This window comes from Falco peregrinus, chromosome 3, assembly GCF_023634155.1.
Source record: "Falco peregrinus isolate bFalPer1 chromosome 3, bFalPer1.pri, whole genome shotgun sequence".
Classification (NCBI taxonomy): domain Eukaryota; kingdom Metazoa; phylum Chordata; class Aves; order Falconiformes; family Falconidae; genus Falco; species Falco peregrinus.
Window position 1 is genome coordinate 121748942 of NC_073723.1, and position 18006 is coordinate 121766947.

Genomic DNA, 18006 nt, shown 5'->3' on the forward strand with positions numbered 1-18006 from the left:
GTCACTCCTCTGCCACGGAGGCTTCTCCAAGGCATCTCTAATCACAAAGAGCAGCTGAAATGCTAGTGGGAATACATGCTGGCCTTGCCACCTTGCTGATGCACAAACATTTAAACAGATTTCTTTTTGCACTGTCTTTGACAAGCTGAAGCTCCAGCCTTTACCCCAATTTAGCTGGGGAACATCCTGTGAAATAGCAGGCAGACTTCTACTGATAAGCCGCATCAGTCTTAACTGGGAGGCATCTGCCCCTTCTGGGTTTTGAACAAAGAATATCAGATTAAAAGGAAAAAGGGAAAGAAAAACACCAGCGGTCCAGGCACTGCAGATAAAGTAGCTGTTATCATCCTCTCTAACGAGGCTGCGTGCTTTCTGTCTTCAGGCAGTGACTCTGGGAAAGCAGTTTGAACACAGGTTAAAAATTCACATCCCAGCCTGGCTGCCCTCACTAAGCCAGAGGAGGGTCGGGGCTCCTGTAACCTTGCACTATGCATTTCTGGAAGACAATGGCAGCTCGCTCCTCTGGCCATCCTCTGTGGAGAGGGAAGGGCCTTGCTGCTTCTCCTTTCTTGTTGAATAAAAGCTTGCAAAACCATTTAGAGGGCAAGAAAATCTCTATTTTGGGTTGAAAACAACTTTGTAAATCACGTAACTAGTCTAGCATGGAGATATCTGGCAAGTCTCCTTTGCCACGACTCTGAACAGGGTGATAACACACCGTTCAGCTCTGCTTTCTTACAAAGCAGTGGGTTTCTGCAGCACTGTTGGCAGGATTTCATCCTGTCTCCCCACACCAGTGCTGCGTCCCAAATGGACTTGCAGGACAAGTCAATTAAACGAGCAACTGAAAGCACCCAGGGTCTTGGTTCAGCAGCTGAGAACAGGTACCAGCAAAGCTGCAGTTCTCAGGAGGTAGCACAGCAGCAAGGAACTGAATTTCTGTAGTGGCTATTCCCCCACTAAGAAGAAAAAAAAAAAAATAATTCCCCCATTTATGTGCTATTTCACCCTGCTGACAGGAAAGAGCTGGAAAGGGCCATTGCTTCTGAGCTTAATTACATCCGATGCTTCTAAGGGTGAGGGAAAAAGAGTACTTCATGAGCCAAACCCAAAAAAGTTAATATATTATACTGCAGAAGGAACACAACATCTTCAAAGCTTTCCCACCCCACACCCCAAAGTGTGAAATCAGAGATTTTTTTCTTTTTTTGCTCAGTAATGCTTTTTGCTCATTTCCTGCCTGGCCTCATTCATTGTTATGAGAGTATCAGGATTAATTAACATCAATGTCAAGATTAAGATCATGCCTAACCAGGACTTTCTTGTCATCTTCTAGGGAATTAAATGAAAACCCACGTAATGACAGACCGACCACACTGCCAGGCTGGGATAACTGCTCACCCACAGGGAGCCAGTGCCTACAGGTGAAATCAGCCTGCCACAGAGCACAGATTGCTTGCTTTGGGAAAACTCGGAGAATCTCTCCAAGCTGGTTCTTTGTTTTCCACACACCTCTTCTAAACCCACCATCAACATTTATTTTCACATTCCCAGGCAGGAAGCAAGAAGCCATGCAGAAGCCCGAAGCTGTGGTCTCTGAGGTGAATGAGATGCACTTTCAGCATAAGGTACTGCAAGCCACAAACAAGTATAAAAAGGAAAAAACAAGTCCAGCAGCTTATGGTGCTCTGAAATCAGCGATTAGCAGCTGAGAAGGAAATTTCTCGGGGTTCTCCTCCAAATACACACCTCTGACCTTATTGGGCTCCATCTTTTTGGAAGACCGAGGAGACCAGAAGGTCTTGTCTTTCTCATCTTCTGGCATTTGCTCAGTAGGCTACTCCAAGTTGAAACCAAGTGCTTCAGCAAACAGGTGGTACGAAAGGGTGGGAAGCAACCCCATCAGTCACCTCCCCGCAGGGGACAGGATGCACATCCTCAGGCAGGCAGCTCGAACCTCGCCGTGGCAGAGACCCATCAACCTGCCTCTCCAACCCAGCCCATGCAGCGGATAGCACAAGCACAGTGATGTCTTGACTTGAAGACCCTCAGGAGATCTGCAGCCCCCATCCCCCTCCCCCTTCCCCAAGTGTTGTATAACACATTCTAAACACAATGTTCTCAAAAGAAATCTGCTGTCAAGCATGACATAGTGTCTATGGCAGTTTCTACAGCTATTCATTCATCTTTCCCACAGCCGTATCAACAGCGTGTCAAGAACAACAGAAAAATTATTCATGTGGCACATTTCTTGGTTTTACTTTACTTCAGTATGGTATTTTAAGAGTTTTTCAAGATGTTAAAAAGCATGACCTTTGCCTTTAGAAATCATTAAGAGGAGCAAAGAAAGTCACAGGTATGGGTAAGTGTGAGGCACTTTAACTTTTTGACACTTTTGCAGAGTAAAAGTACTCTGCTGAACTAAAGAAAGTGGAGTGAGACTGTGAGCTGTGAGCGAACCAGCAGTTCATGAGAGTTACGTTTAGGATGTAACCAGCTACAGAAGAGTGAAAATGGAAACAGAATCCCTTTGCAGAACACTGGCCCCCATCTCTGAGGAGAAAGCATCACATAGAAAACTATTTCACTAAAAAATAAATGGCCAAACATATGTACTAATGACTCATTAAGATAAAAATCTTTGCTTCATCTGCCTAGCAGCACAAAATGAGAAATTTCACTTTCCAGCCTCCAAAATACAACTATCCAGGCTCCTCCCAAGAGCCAGCAACAAGAAAGCTCACACCAACCTTCCCACCTCATCAGCAGAAGGGGAGAGATCACACCTCCCGTAGTCCCCTGCAAGGGTCCGTGCAGCCCCACCAATGTCCAGAGCAGAAACCCCAACCTTCAGGGGGTGTGAGGGTTTAGCAGCCAGGTAGAGCCACGTTATGACAAGACAGGCTCTCTTAGCTGCAGCATGGTAAATAGAAGCACTTCTCCACATGGCACGTGCTGAAGTGGCACAGCATTTTTGTCTCACCTATTAGCAGTTCCTGTGCTACCACTCACTTTCTTCAACCTCCCCATCTGAAGGACAACACAAAAATGTAACCTTGAGCACAGTGTCCAAGACTAATTGTAATTTTTAAATTCCACTCATGTCACGGACCCAATTTATAGAAAGTGCAGCTGGGTTTTTTTTTTGCCTTATGAGAGAAAAAAAAAAAAGTAGTAATTCTTTTCTTTGCACAGAAGTTCTGCTGTACTTTTGCTGGATGACACACCGAAGAACCACAACTGCACAGCCCAAAGGAGACAAACGGCTGATGCAAACGGAAAACAATGCAGCAAAAGGAAGTCATTCTGTAAGGCAATTACTTTGTTCTTTCAGGGGCTTTTTGGGGTATCTTCTTTCCATAGAAAGTTTCCACTACAGTTATTTAAATGAAACCCGTGTATATTTTTGTCCTCAAACCCATGAGGCTGCATAGCAGAGCTCTGCTGAAAATCAGTAAAACAACATGTAATTGTGCCCAGGTCCAGGTTCTTTGGTCAGAAACATAGAGAAAACACAAGGGATGCTCAAAAACAATTAGTGACTCACTTTCTTCAACTAAAACCTGGAAAGACCTCAAGGTACCACTAGGCAAAGCCATTGGAGATGTTTTGAGGGGGGACGGACAAAACTACAAGCACGTGAAAGTCAGAGTCCAGAGGTACCTGCACAGGCACATACATCATATCTTGATGGGATGGGGCAAAACAGGAGAAGGGAAGAGCTGTATGAACATCAGGAAATCCCACCATGGTTCATCCCATCACTTGAAACATCTCAAGGCTGGACAAATGTCCTCGCACTATCAGGTTGGAAACACTCCTTTTCAGGGTGCAGATTTTCACTATCATCATAACCTACATTTTGGGCTCCAGTGGACTCAGACGAGGGGGAAACAGCACCACACAAGAGGAGTGCAGCCTGGGTCAGAGCTTCAGACCTGAGCCTGAGCCTCCAAGTGATTTTGGGATGTCTGTGCCATCCCCCGGTGCGCTGCCGGCCTTCCCTGAGCATGCAGATTGCTGAACATTAAAGCAGCTTTTGCTTCCTGGCACTGTGCAGCAATGCAGTGGCAGAAACACAGTGTATGAAAGACCATTTCTGCAGAAGATTTACAATCCACCTTTAAAGCCTCTAAAGGGGTTAAATAACGCAGTGAGCACGGGTTTCTTGTGGAAAAATGACTCACAGGAAGGATGGCAACAATGCACTGCTATAAAATATTAAACATAATAGGTCTCTGTGCCCTAGACTGAAAGAATAAAAAACAAGGTAAGTGGACCTGTGTTTTTCTCCTGGTTCTCAAAGTCACTAATGGCCCTCTGGGTCTGTGAACAGATGTCAACAGCACACTGCAGGTACCACAATTTACTCACTGCAAATTATTGCCTGGCATTTAATTAAAATTTTATTGTGGTGATTCCCATCAGCTCTCTCCGTAGCACCAAACGGAACAGACTGAAGAGAAAAGTGGATCTTTCAGAGAAAATGAGCCCAGTTCATCAATAATATACTGTAGCTCTGAAAGAGGAAAAGAAAGTGTGTGGTAAGAGGTTTGGTTATCTGACGTTTTTTTCCCTGCATGGGGGCCCCGCGGTGCCGTTCCCGGCACTGACGCCTGATCCGAGCCAGCCTGCAGTCAGCAGTGGGACGAGCCTGCCCACAGATCCCAGTTTGCTGCTTGGGCTCATCAGGCATCAAGCAGCATCCCGTTAAGAGCGGAGGGTGGAAGAACTGGACTCAACAGCTCGCTTGTCTGGCTTGGGAGGAAAGCACTTTTACTACAAAAAGCTCCTTCTTCATTGTTTTATGTCCCATGCCACAGACCTTTTGGAAACAATCCCAATCTGGTCGGAGGATACATCCACCTAATGGAGACTCTTCAATTCTTTGTGCTTTTTTTGCCCTAAAATGATGAATGAGCATTCTTGCCCACATTATAGCAATGGGAGGCAGCTGGGAGCTGGAGGGACGGATGGACCTAGTGCCTTCAGCAGATGAAGCAGAGGGACCGGGTCTGCTTGGCCACTCCACCATGTCCAGATCTTGCACAGTCTCAGCTGAGGGCTGGACAGGAGCACATCACCTTTTCTCCCATCCTGCACATCTTTCCGGTGGCTTCTAAAAAAGCCACTAACTACAAGCACAAGTATAGGAGACTTGGCAGCTCTGGGGCTTACGCACAAGCTCCCATCTATCCCAGAGGTTCTGGAAATGATCAGGTGTGCAGAGGTCCCATAAGTGTCCTTGGCTGTAAGGAAAGAAGAAAATCCCAAGAGTAACTTATGAGATACCTCCTTCTGTGTCACAGATACAGCGATCCTGAATCCGTGAGAAAAACAACACAGGCAAGGAAGGAAACAATCACAGTCATGAAAGCACCAGATTATCCTAAACCTCAGCGTCCTTCTACCAGTTGAGGCCGCCCTTAATCCTTCAAAAAAGAGAGGGAAAAAAAAGCCAAAAAACCAAGGCAAAACATCCTCAGCTGCTCATGCATTTAGGAAAACCGCCCTCCTGATACCTGCAGACATCATCTGGAAACCCTGAAGCACAAGACCCAAGGAAAGCAGAGTTTTCATGCCGAGCTGGAAGTAGTACAAGATGCTAAGAGAAACAAGGCAACCCCTCTCTGTCCACAGCCGGAGGAAAAAGAAGCTTATGCACATACAGGCCCCAGGACCAGGACAGATTAACACTGTCATCTGTCCCACAGCTCACAGTGCTGGGGAAAACACAGCTTTTTGGGATTAAAACTAAGGGTCTCTGAAGACCTGAAACACCCAGGGGCAAAGTAGGTATTAGCTCCTTCCCTTCCCAGAGTCTCAGGGGTTAACACAGGCACAGCTGAGCTGCTTCAAACAAAGCTGCAGACCCCCACCTTTAAAGGCATCTGTTGATCCTCTACCTCCCTGTGAAACTACTCTGGAAAGTCAGGGGAGACAGCTAGAATGATGGATGCAAAATTAAAAGCTCAATAAATAATTAATTGCTGAGGTCATCAAATTGTATGAATCTGTCCATCTCACTCTCCACTCTCCTGTTAATCAGAGGAGTCTATTTCAATGGTGGGTGAAGTGGTCCTGAAAGAATCATAATTTCTGCACACCACTGCCATGAAGCTTGTACTGGGTGCCATATGAATCAACAGTAATAAATCATTTGCTGAGCACTGTAAAGACTTTAAGAGTGTTAAGCAAACAGAATGCCTCCAGAGATCCCAAAATAAAGTGAGAGGCGAGTTTGAGTAACATATTAAGGTAATTATTAAAATGCAAAACATCAAATATGTATAGCATAGACAAAACCTCCTTTCCTCTTTCCGGTATCAGCCTTTCCACAAATGTCAAGGCAAAAGAGCACTCTTAAGTACCACAAATAAAACACCCTTGCCCACAGGAAAGCTAGCAAATCCACCACACACCTGGCCACCGTAACCCTTTCTCTTCCCCCCATCTCCGCACTGTCTCCCTCTGAGTTTTGCTTGTGATTGTCAGCTCCCTAAGGCTGGGACCACGTGGCCAGTTTTTCCAATACATGCAATTTCTAGTGTATGACGGTGATATTTTGATTATAAATAAGTGGTTAATGACAATAAACACAAATGGCCAGGAGACGTTTATCCCATGGCTGATGTGTAGCAAAGCTTGTTGCATCCTCCAGGGTGAGGCTGCTCAGCAAGGTGAACTGATGTGATTCAGCTTGCCCAGCCCGTGTGCTCCGGCCAGCAGCAGCAGCATAACCCAGCCTCTGGACTGTGTCAGATCAGCTACTTGACAAGCAATAATGACCCCTCGAGCATGTGAAGCACAAACCCAGGAGAAATACTGTTTATTTCTACATCAAAGGAGGAACTGGGGAAATGTAACAACTCAAACTGTAGTTTAGTGAGGGTTAATAGACAACATTTGCACAAAATGCCAGTACTTCACAGCCTCATGCAGGTGCTTAGGACCTCTCTGCTTTGTGCTGTATCTACAAAATCAGTTTTAAAAGTTCTTTGGAAGTATCTTGCCCATTTGTGAACAGCGTTGCTACCATATCCATGCAGAAATACACACTGTGAGGAATATCAGGCACCTTGGTAAAGCACAGCTCATGCCCATCACTCCGTTACTGCCTCATATGCCACAGTAGGAGAAGCCTGCCCAGCACTGGGGGTGAGCGCTGACAGACGCCCTCACTGCTGCCTCTGGCCATGGCGCCTTGGGTTCACAGGCTGCAGGGCACGGGAAGCCACACGCCATCCTCTCCCAGCACTTACATACTGTACGCTTTTCTCCCCAAAAGTGTGGTACAAGCTGCTGTGCCTGCAGAGCCAGAGTGTGATGGCGGTAGGGCCATGGGCTCTCCCACCCGCAGCCCTCCCTCTGCGAGCACAGGAGATGCTCCTGCATCTGGGCACATCTGGCATCTCAAATCCAGCCTCGGCCACACAGCGAAGCCACACCAGTCTAACAGAGCCATCTGTGGCCGTGGCAGAGCAGGACACCCGTTAACGGATCTAATAAACCCCTGTCACCACAACTCACGTTCATCTGTAACTTGTCATATCTCTCCAAGACCGGGCCCAGACCATCCCATCTATCTTCAAACTTTTCTGCTCTTCACAATAAAAAAATCACTTTTTTTTTTTTTCCTCCTCTGAAGCACCATCATACAACACAGCACTAGAGCCCCAACACCAACAGCCCCTTTCTCAGCACACTGGGTGCTCTCCTCTACTTACACTGTTTCCCAGATCCATTAGAAACACAGCCAGTAAAAATCTCCTGAAAACACTGTTCCCAATTGAAGTGAGCCCTTATGAAACCAGTATCATGGCTGCTTGCTTAATATATATCTCCCTAGAAGAACCTACAGTGTTTCCTTGATGAGCCCTCAAGCATAACAGTTTCCACAGTGATTACAGAAAAAGCAGCGGTGCCAGAAATAACATTGTTAAATGGAAAACATCCCCTGCACTCACTCTCACACGGGCACATGCCCATCGAATGCGAACGGGCTCACCAGCACCGGGGATGACTCCTCACAGTGACAGCCCAAGCACAGAGTAGCCACCCCAGCGCAAATGCAAATGGAGATGGAAACAGAGTCAAAATATCACTTTTTAAGTAGGTGTCTTGGTGGTGGCACACAGGCAGGTACACTCGACATGCAGGCATGCAATAGCATACCCTCAAATGGAGATACAATCCCTGACCACATTCCAAAAGCAGTTTCCCTAGTACACTATTCAAAATACTCTGCCTAGCAAGGTGGGACAAATGACCCCTGCAGATGCTGTGTCCTGCCCTACAAGAGGCAATTTTAGTTCTGAAACAGACCTGCTGCAAAAGCAGGAAAGAAAAGTACTAAGTGTCAGGGCTTCTCTAAGCCAGCCGGCCCCAGCACTCAAGCTCATTAGGGTATTTGAGGTCGAAGGCATGCAGAGCTGCGGTCTCCATTTGTGTGAAACTGTGCGTGTCTTTGCGGGACACTCTGCGCCCCCTGTCCCTGCGCCGCCTCCACCGCCGCTCTGGCTGGGCTGGCATCTCTGCCTTTCCTCATTTATTTACCGAGAGAGAAGGCTTTCAGCAAACACCTTCCCAAAGCTATTTTCTGCAACAAGTGCCCTCACCTGCTTCAAACTCTTTACTGCCTCGCAGCTCCTGAGAAAAGAGCAAAATGAACTATTTTTTTTTTAAACTAAACTTTTTGCTCACTAATAAGGCACCAGCTCCCACTCTCTCCCCACAGCCCTCTCAAGCATCTTCTCCTTTTCAGCTCTCTGTCCCTGTGTCCTTTCAGAGTCCTCAACAGCCAGGAGCCTTGTTTCGCCTGGGAAGAACTCAACACACTTACCCGTGTAAAAAAGGACCATGTTTATCCCCTTGATTCACATTAAAAATTATTAAAGTACCTGACCAAACTACTGTTTACTTAGGAAGGTATCACTCTAATATAAAGGTGACAAAAATAGGTTCAAAAAAGGAAAAAAAACAAAAACACAACCCTAAACAACAATATCCAGCTTAGAATTCTGTGTGATCGGTTTTGCGCTCGGCACAACTGACGCATCCACACCAGAAGCCTCCCAAGATGGTCTAGACACATCCCCCACTGCCAGCGAGGATCTATCGCCAGTTCAGAAGAAACAGGATTTGAGGATTTCTGTTATATTCACGCACTTCATTTCTGCCTTTACACCTGTTTACTTAAAAAAAATGTAACTGCTGGTTTAACATTTTGGCATACCATCTCCTATCTTCTGAATAATTCCAAATTCTGATTAATGCAAATATGAACACAGCGTATTTTCTAACTTTGTGGCAAATCCCCACAGGTGGATGACAGATCAAAACACAAAGGCAGCGGACCGTGTCTACGGCATGGAATTACAGGCAGAATCAAAAAGCAACTGTATTCCATGGAGACTGTAAGGCAACCAACAACCTCATCTGGGACTTTCCCTTAACTTCTTTAAAGACCTAAAACCTGCATAATACATAATAAAACCAACACTGCAGGCTTTTTCATCAGCAGCAAAACAACACAGCGCTGCCTTAAGGTTAAGAAAAAAATTCTTCAGTTTGGCAGTAATGGGTTTAGCCTTCTTTGCTTTACTGTTTCTGAATGCAAATGGTGCCATTCAAAGCAGGTTTGCAAAAGCAGCAAGGGTTTGGTTTTAATAAACACTCCTTGAAAAATCCTTAAAAAGGATTACCCTAGTAATGATACCAACCACGGTAGTAAACTCATTAGACAGTGAGTCATTACCATAGGATGCTATCAGATGTGAAGATCCAGCCTGTGCTGCTGGCAGGTCTATTTGTGCAGTGCAAGGAAGATCTTGGGTGATTCTTGGATCCCTTTTACCCATTTTGGCAGTTTTTTGAGTGGATGCTGGGTGAACAGGGCTGAAAAGCAGTAGCTTCCCCAACCTAGGGTGCTCACAAACCGTAGCTGTGAATCTTTACCATGATGTTTTAATAGTTATTTGTAGTCATCCACTGTAGCATGAAGCACTTAAAATACTATTTTAAATAGTATCAATTTACTTTTATTTAGCATTTTTCACACTGGAGGAAAAAATACTGTGGTGTTTTACGAACTGCTGCTGAGGGAGTGTGGCAATGCTGCTGGGAGGGAGGGAAAATATTTTTAACCCCATTTTACAGAAGTGGGAAGTGAGACGGGCACTTTTCCATGGAAAGATATTGGCCAGAACACTTCTGAATTCTTGCAGGATAACTTCCAGCAGAGCTCCTTAATTCCAAAAGAAACACACGCTTAGGTCAGACTACAGTGGTCACACTGTTGTGTCCGGCCAATTTTCTCACATAAACAGAGCGGTGAAACGGTGGGGAAGAGTGGCTTCTCTTCAGGTTCTGTTAATTCTAGCCTGAGAAAGTCACGAAAGAAATACCTGAGCGTTACAGGCAAGTTTGTGGGCGGTAATTAAACACCCAGCTTCATTTCCCTTCCAACTCAGAGAAGCTCCACATTCTTCTGTAGATATCTACAACTATTTTTGCACTTGGTTCTAGCCTGACCTTTCATTGCACTGTCTTGTTCCAAAGTCACGCACTCCACATCTTCACAATGAAGGTATTTTTCTTTTAAACACAACCTGAACTATTTTCCCCTTTAAAATACATGAAGATCCAATAGATTTTTGGTGGGTTCAAATACACACAGAACCCTTTATCCTGCCCCTACCAGCCCTGACATCCCCCACAACAGAAACCTCCCAGTTAAGACCAGCACTCCAGCTGGGACACCAAGAGACCTCAAATTTGAGTAAAGAAGCCCCTTAGTTGTTTTCACGTGTACAAAGCTCTCCCAAATTGAGCCACTCCAGAAACACAGCACAATGCTCGTCCTCCCAAGGGATGCATCCCCTCAAGGAACAGCATGACCTCCCCATCCTTCCTCATGCCCCACCAGCTAATCACCCTGAGTTTGCTCCTTTGCAGCTGATGGAACTCTATGTGGCTGCAGAGCCCCCAAGGGAGCTAATTAGATTTACATCCCTGTGCCAAAACTGCAGATTACCAAATGGTGAGCAACTCGCAGCTGCTCTTGTCTTACAGGCAGTAGGTGCCATCCCAGTGCCTTCCAAAACACGTGAACTTTATGAAACTTTTTAATTTCTATTCAGCTCATCTCAGCTCCATCTTCAGTTTTTCTGTAGCTTTAACTTCTGTTAGTAAATCTCCCCAGAAGGGAACAAACCCAAAAAGACTGAATAAAGGGCAGGAGGAAACACAGGAAACCTGTGGGCAGCTATTTAAAGAGTCAGCGATGCCTCATGGAACACTCTGAGGCACTTTCCTGTCAGTGACAAACCCACTGCTTTGGCCCCGGGTCACTCACTGCATCCTTCAGGATGCTCACTGCCTCGCCCCGAACAGCAGGCAACGGGGAGAGCCTTTCTGCCCAACACCTTCTCCTGGGCATCTCCCAGCTGCTTGGGTTAGGAACAGCCAGCCAAAAGTCCAGGGCTCAGGGTGTTCCTCCAAGCCCGTGAAAGCTCCTAGAAGCTATCTGTGTTTCAGAATCTATTTTGTGAACCCTGTACCCCACTACTAAAGCAACAACCTCCCGTTCACCTTCATCAGATGAAATGGCTGGAGACAACCACCACCACTCCCAGCGGTGATGCAGACCTCTAAAGCACTCAGCCCACAACCCACCTTCTTACGTTACTTCTGGGAAGCACGTGTCCAGTCGCACACTTACTTAGCTGGCCTTTTACCCCAAGACTGTACCCTGCCCTGCATCGGGAATGCAGCCAGTGCACAGCCCAGCACCCCTTGGGTCCCTTTGTCACCGCTGGCTCATGGTTCATCATGACACTGGTGACAGACAGAGCTATGGAGAGAATACTCATACACCCAAGGATGAAGAAGGCCTTGTATACCTGAGACTTAAATCTACTAGTAATTCATATGAAAAGTGACAGCAGGCGGTTACAGAATTAACAGCTGTGTCTGTTTTGTTCCTTTGGAGTTCTGCAGAGCGGTGAGCTGCCCTTCAGGAGAGATCGCCTCAGCAATGCAGAAGTTGGATGTCAAGCCAGATGGAGGAGCGTGGCAGTGAAGACTTCAGGGAGCTACTACAGTTAAAACCAGTTTTGCTGGGAAAAGGGCCAGGCTCAGTTTTATTGGATTCTCCTGAGATTTTCCCTTGAAACTGCACCACCAAATAAGTGCTCAGCAACCCCCTCTGGGTCCTGATGCACCTGAGAGCAACATTAGCAGAGAAACCCAAATCCTATGTCTGAATTCAGCTGGATTAGACAAATTTTGACACGTCTTGCCTTCTTGACTAGAATCTATAGGTCCAACAGAGAAGCAGAGTGAAATAACTGAAAGCCCAAAGCCTTCCAGGGCTGCAAAGCCTGAATAATGGTTTAATGGGCAAGTGACCCTCCAAAGCCCAAGGAAGGAACAAGGGAAGGTCTGGATAAATGGCATGGAAAAAGAACTTGGGATCTGGAGGCTGAGGAGCTGCTGAAAACAAAAACCTCATTTGCACAATAAGGATTTGTATGTTGCTGATATACAACAAGGTTTCCCACAATGCCAAGGATGCTCTGAGTTTGTCCCAGTGACTGCTTGCCCCTGCAGCGATGCCCTGCAAATGCTTCTGTGCCTCTGCGAGACAGCACATGGGCTTCAAGTCAATGAGGGACAAGCAGTCCCTGCTTACAGCAAGTCACTTTTGGGAAGGCAGGAAAACTTGATCTCGCTCATGTTTTCTCTCTTAGTTATCCCTGCTTAAATGTTGCTGAGCAGTTCCCAGAAGGAAAGTGCACTCAAACCAAAATCTCCATGCAACTGAAAAAAAAAACCAAAACACCAAAACCAAACAAAAAACGGTTACAAAAATACCATCTAGGTGTATTTAAATGGGTTGGGTACTGCTTCTCTTAGGGCTTCTCGGAAGATTCCCACGCAGTAAATGCTCAGGGACATCTCTACTCCCCACCTTCAGCTCCACACAGCTGATGGCCTCGCCTCACCCTACCGCACGCGCGCTTTCTCAGACAGCTCCAAAAAGCAGGCAGAAGGCAAAAACTGGTGCGACATGAGCCAGTCACAGCCTGGACTTGCTAGGGAGGAGGGGCTGGGCTCAGCTCAGGGCTTTGCAAAGAAAATGAGGCAATGGAGAGGTTAAGGAAGATTTATTGCACATTTACTTTCACCAAATGGTTTTTGAATGACTGAATAATCTCCTAGTCCCTTTAACACAGCCCCCACCACCACCACACAATGCATCTTTTGATGCTCATTAAAAGGTTCACCTTATACAGGCATGTAATTAGAGCCGGGCAGGATAAAAATCTCCATTCTGATTACTGCACCGATTATAGAGACCGAGATCCCAGCTGCCTGCACAGAGCAGGTCTGGGAAAGACCGTTTGCTTGAACTCGAGTCCTGGCACAGCGGGAGCACTAAGCACAACTGTCCTCTTGCAAGGTGGTCTCCGCAGAGCCCAGGAGAGGGAGCACCAGTGAGAAACCCGTCCGGATTAACAAGTGAAAGGTGGGAAGAATTCAGCAAGTGTAAAGGGCAGAATGGAAAACCGAATATATATTTCCCTGCATCCCAACTGGCCCTACTGACTGCAGATCCCAGCAGAGCTGTAAAGATCTACTAACAAGCAGCCTTTCTAAAGTCACAGACAATCGTGTTGAATGTACATTTTAAATAAATTATTTTCCTTTCCAAAGGTTCCCCCCTCCCCCGCAAGTTTGAACCCCCTTGCCAAGAAACCAAATGCTTTAAAGCACTTCAGAAACAGCAAGTCTGCTGAAATGCTTTTTGCATTCAACATGTGCAGCCAAATGTGGCCAGGAGTTATGACGGCAGAGCTCCTCCGAGCAACGAGCCAGCAGGAACCTCTGTGACCAGGGGAGACTGAAGAAGCCGGAGGAAAGCCAGCTTTCCTAACGCAGAGGGAGCTACCCGACGGCCATGGGACTTCACCAGTGACGTACAGCAAGGGAGTTCCCAGGAGCCCCTCATTAATGACCTGCCACCCAATCAACAGGATAGCCTCGGTGATTTCCCCAGCCGGGATACACTCCCCTGCTCTCTCCAATTATTGCTAAACCACCCATGACAGCGATGCCTTATCCCTGCAGCTCAGGAAAGGTTTCTCAACAGCGCTTTTGTTGTTAACTTCAGAATAAATATTATTTTCGAAACCGTTCCTCCAGGGACTCACCCCACCGGATCCCCTCAGTAGTCCCCCACATCCAATCACGCTCACACACGCTGCAAACTAGGCAAGCTGAACACTGAGCTATTCTATTGACAGCTGCCGTATATTTTTCAAGAGCAAACTCCAAACATTTCTGAGTTTGCTCACCCCCCCGGTCTGCTCTCCCCTCACCCCAGCTGTGAGAACATGTTTTCCCTCAGTCAGGAAAACCAAACGAGCAGAGCCTGTGGTCCTGTCTCTCCTTTTTCTGCCTCTCATGCACCTGGGGCAGCCACTCATCATGGCAGGGGGGAAAGAATCCTTGTGAGCATCCCTCGTTACGATGCTAAAAGTGCAATGGGACATACAAATGTTTCTGAAATGGATTATTTCTGACACCATGAAATCCGACATGAAAAAAAGGGTCCATTGTGGATTAGGATGAAAATAGTCAGGCACAGTGAGCAAGTCCCCTTGCCTTATGCTGCAAGAGCCTCCCCAGGAGAGCAGAGGGCTCCTGGAAGGCATTTCTCAGGGGCTGCACCGCACTTCTGTGTGTGCTGAGTGTGTCCCAGAGGATACAAAGCCCAGACCTGCTGCAGGCAGTTGTGTGGTAACACATTCATTAATTAATTAACTAGTAACTTCTGGAAGTTTTTTCTTTAATGCACCATTTACATAAATCTTCTACAGATTTTTTTTTTTCCCTTTCCTTAAAAAGGACTGCAGCAAACCCCTCACCGGTCCAAGAAGCCCAACAGCAAGCCTTGGAGGTGGAAAGCTTGCCTTCTCAGAAGCAAGTCAGGGCAGCACATACTAACACACACACACCCCACGCCCCCCATCTCCTGCATCAGTATCTCTGCATCCTTCACTGAATGATACTTCTCTGGGGATGAAAGAAATCTTATTGCTAGGACCCCTTCATTCAGACCTGCCTGCTAAGAAGGGGAAGGCAGGAAGGGGATGGGGATGATGAGACTCACTGCAATGGGCTTTGGAGCCTCTCGACACCTGTGAGCCAAGCCAGAATCACAACATCCCACCCCACACGAATCCTACCTATTCTCAGGGAAGTGCACTCGGATGGCATTGTGAACGTTATCCTACAAGGATCAGAATGAAAAGCCCCTGAAGCACTGAGACTGTGAGAAAAACTTGACAGTCCCCAACAGGCACAAGCAGCTGCCTGGGGGATCGCTGAAGTAAGAGAGGTGGGAGTTACAAGGCAGGGGCTCTCAGGACATCCCGGCAGCAGAGGGTAAAACTGGCTCAGCGCACTGATGCTAATAATATTTCACCACCAGGGAAATGAAAAGCCTGTAAGCTACAGGTTATCCTCCAGCAGCCGAGCAGGGTTTGGATTGTATTGCTCATACCATAAATCACCATGTCAGCTGCCCCAGCCGTTTCCACTCGCCAGAGTGGGACTGGGTAAAAGTGCCAGGCGCTTCCGTGATGGTGGGCCAATTAGTTAAAGAACGAGTAGGAAAAAACCTATAATAATGCACAGTGCCTTTTTTCCGGAATAACAACCCACACATTTGCATAGAGCAGCTCGGCGTGTGTTTGCATTTCTGATCACACCTCTGGGTGCATCAAAAGCGTTATTAATTTCCATCGAGCAGGATTAAGAAGCTTAGATCGTTAGCACCCATTTTTTAAAGCTGCCTCATTTTACGCTGATGTGCGGGTGCTAAGCAGCAGCGAGAAACAATGTAAAGGGATAAAACAGCCAAAAGGTGACCCCCAGGGCCAGACTTCCCTGTGCACCCAGCGGGGGCCGCCTTCTCCCCGGCGAGCAGCGGGGCTGCGGGCGGGGGGCGCCGGCCGGAGCGGACCCGCACAGCCCCTGCGCGCACCGCAGCCCCCCCAGCCTCCCGCTGGCTTCCCCGTGCAAGTGCTACGGAGGAAATCCGTCCCAGCCAGCCAGCTCACCCCTGCCACACGCTGCAGCCAGCCAAAGTCCCCGGCTCTCAGGACCTTAGTTAGAGGTGGCCGCCAATTAAGAGCGGAGCTGCAGTTTATGCCTGTGCCCGTGTAGGCACCCGGCCCGGCTGGCGGCGGCTCAAGAGAAACAATCCCTCCGTGTTTACAGTACACAGCAGCCCGACATTCAGCAACTCCCGGTTACTCATCGCAGTGACCTCATCAGCGAGACATGCCCGCGGCGCGTTACAAGTGCTCTTAATTACGCCTCATCGGCTGCTCTTCCCTCTCAGCACTGACCGCGGCTAGTACAAGAAAAAAAAATAATAATAATATCGCTAGAGCTGTGAAGCACGCACACGCCACCCGCCCTGGCACGGCGCGGCCGCTCGTTACCTGCACTTGCCCCCCGCACCGCAGCTGCGGTTCTCCCATGGCTCTGCCGCTGCGGGGGTAGCGGCCCTGGGGCTCCGGGGGGATCTTCTGCCAGGCTGCAACAGATAGGGCCGGTGTGAAGCTCCTTATTTGGGCAGTGATGTCAGGGGAAGTCGGTCAGGCGGCGCCTCCCCCTTTTCCATTCACTACACATTGTTTCCTGTTGTCAGGCGGCTGCTGCGCTGGCGGCGCCGAGCAGGGAATCCTCCGGGCCGGGGCTGGGGGCTGCTGCCGAGGCTGCCCACCCCCCAGCACAGACACTGAGGGGGGGGAACGAAGCTCCTCCCGGCCGGAGCCCGGGAGCGGTGGGAGAAGGTGCCCCCGCCCCGCGCAGCCGGCATTTTCCATCACAGAAGCGGTTTCTTGCCTGCAAGGGGCCGGGGGTCCCGGCCAGGCTGGCCCGGCGCGGAGGGAGCGCGCTGCCGGCGGAGCTGCCAGCGCTCGGCCACCCCGCCGCCTCCTTCCTCTCTCCATCCCTCCCCCGCATCCTCATCCTCCTCCCCCGCTCGCTGATCCGGCCGCCCCCGCCCCCGCGCAGCGCTCTGCGGCAGCGGCCCCCCCCCGGCTGCGCTGGGGGAACGGGGAGGGGGATGCTGGCCACGCTGGGGGGATCCTCCAGCACACCCACCGGTACCCCCCGCCGGGCCGCGCGCCGCCGGGGCAGCCCGCTCCTGGCCGACTCCCCCGCGGAGCGCCCTGCGCCCCCGCACGCTGCCCCTTTCATCCCCAAAGAGCGACCCTCGCCTTTCGGCTGGCCTCTCATTTTTTGGTTGCCTTTTCCTTTTTTGCTCTCTTTCTTTTTTGTGTTTTTCTATCTTCTTTCTTTTTTCTTTTTTAATTTTTTGCCTTTTTTTTCTTCTTCCATATTTTTTGTTTGATTTGGTGTTTTGTTTTGTTTTGTTAGTTATCACTGCTGTAACAAACTGAAAGCCCGAGCTCTTGTGCTAAAAGGGGGAGACAAAGTGCTCCTTCATACGGCTGCAGGCGAGGCAAAATGATCAGGCAGGCAAGAAAGATCCACAGAGCGTGTCCCTCCTCCACGTGGGCATGGCAAAAGGGCTCCAGTGTCGTTTGTCCTGGCTCCCAGGCGGGATCCCGGCTCCGGGCAGCCCGGGATGAGCTCAGAGGACACAGCGAGATAACCCCGGGGTTTCAGCCAGACAGCTGGGAAGATGCAGGCTGGGGGGTTTAGAGGAGAGCAGAAGGGCAGCCTCGCATCCCAGGCTGCGCTCACATTTAAAATATACGTGCACATTCAGCAAAATGTTTCCTACTTCTGCGGTCATTAGAAGTGCTGCTGTAAATAGGCGTTTACTGGCAAAAATGTGAACTCTGGCCAAGATAACTGACTTTGCTCAGCTCGTCAGTATGTGCTTGATAACTGATCGCCACTCTGCAGTGTACCTGGTAAACTGCTCCGTGCTGAAAGCAGCCATGGCTCTACCCCATA

The 18006-nt window shown here is 48.5% G+C and overlaps 1 protein-coding gene across 10 annotated transcripts in view; it reads right to left on the reverse strand.

Moving 5' to 3' along the window:
• HIVEP3 (HIVEP zinc finger 3) overlaps positions 1 to 17013 on the reverse strand; it is a 114875-nt gene extending 97862 nt beyond the window's left edge. For 4 of the 10 annotated variants that reach the window (XM_055799383.1, XM_055799380.1, XM_055799381.1 and 1 more), the window contains exon 1: positions 16518 to 17011. The gene's annotated coding sequence lies outside the window, so the exon portion shown is untranslated. Of the gene's footprint in view, positions 1 to 1749; positions 1877 to 16517 lie in introns of those variants that run through there. The other 6 variants (XR_008746428.1, XM_055799384.1, XM_055799386.1 and 3 more) reach the window with 4 other exon arrangements.
• Positions 17014 to 18006: the final 993 nt, after the last annotated feature.